At 72.5% G+C, this 650-nt stretch overlaps 1 non-coding gene across 1 annotated transcript; it reads right to left on the bottom strand.

The window, feature by feature from the left end:
- Positions 1 to 304: 304 nt before the first annotated feature.
- Positions 305 to 423, bottom strand: LOC112061980 (5S ribosomal RNA). The gene has a single exon (XR_002890475.1). It is a non-coding gene; the product is annotated as a 5S ribosomal RNA (ribosomal RNA).
- Positions 424 to 650: the final 227 nt, after the last annotated feature.

Below are 650 nucleotides of genomic sequence, written 5' to 3'. Positions count from 1 at the left end.
GAGCTACCGCTGGGCGGTGGGGAGTGCAGGGGGACGAAGCAACACAAGCAGAGTGGGAGAGAGAGGAAGCACTTGGGAGAAAAATGCATGGGGTTTGGGCAGCAGGGAGTAACGGGCGGGGATGCGGCTGCTTTCCAGGGCCGCTGACAGGCTGGGCGGCGAGGCGTGCGAAGGAGGGCCCCCTCCGCCGCGCGCTGCGGTGACAGGAGACTTAGGATGTGGGCCCTGCAGCGGCGCCTGGCGCGGGGCAGGCGGCGGCCACGGACGCGGGCGACGAAAGGAGAAGGCGGGGCGGGAGGCAAAGAGCCTACAGCACCCGGTATTCCCAGGCGGTCTCCCATCCAAGTACTAACCAGGCCCGACCCTGCTTAGCTTCCGAGATCAGACGGGATCGGGCGCGTTCAGGGTGGTATGGCCGTAGACGGGGGCGGAGGCGGCGGGCGCCCTCTTGAGGCCCAGCTTCGCCGGCGCTGGCGCCTTACCGCCAGCCCGGCGCCCAGCCCGGCCCGCCAGGGCCCCGCCGCCCGCCCAGGCAGGGGCACGGAGGCCTCGGGTACCGCGGGGTGGCGGACGGCTTGGCCACCTCCCAGCCCAGGGCGGGCGGGACCCAGCCAACCCTTCGCCGCTTGGCGCCCCGCCCCAGATCCCGC

Source organism: Physeter macrocephalus, chromosome 1, assembly GCF_002837175.3.
Source record: "Physeter macrocephalus isolate SW-GA chromosome 1, ASM283717v5, whole genome shotgun sequence".
NCBI lineage: Eukaryota > Metazoa > Chordata > Mammalia > Artiodactyla > Physeteridae > Physeter > Physeter macrocephalus.
Note: the sequence above shows the minus strand (reverse complement) of the source record. Positions and strands in the feature narration are given on the sequence as shown.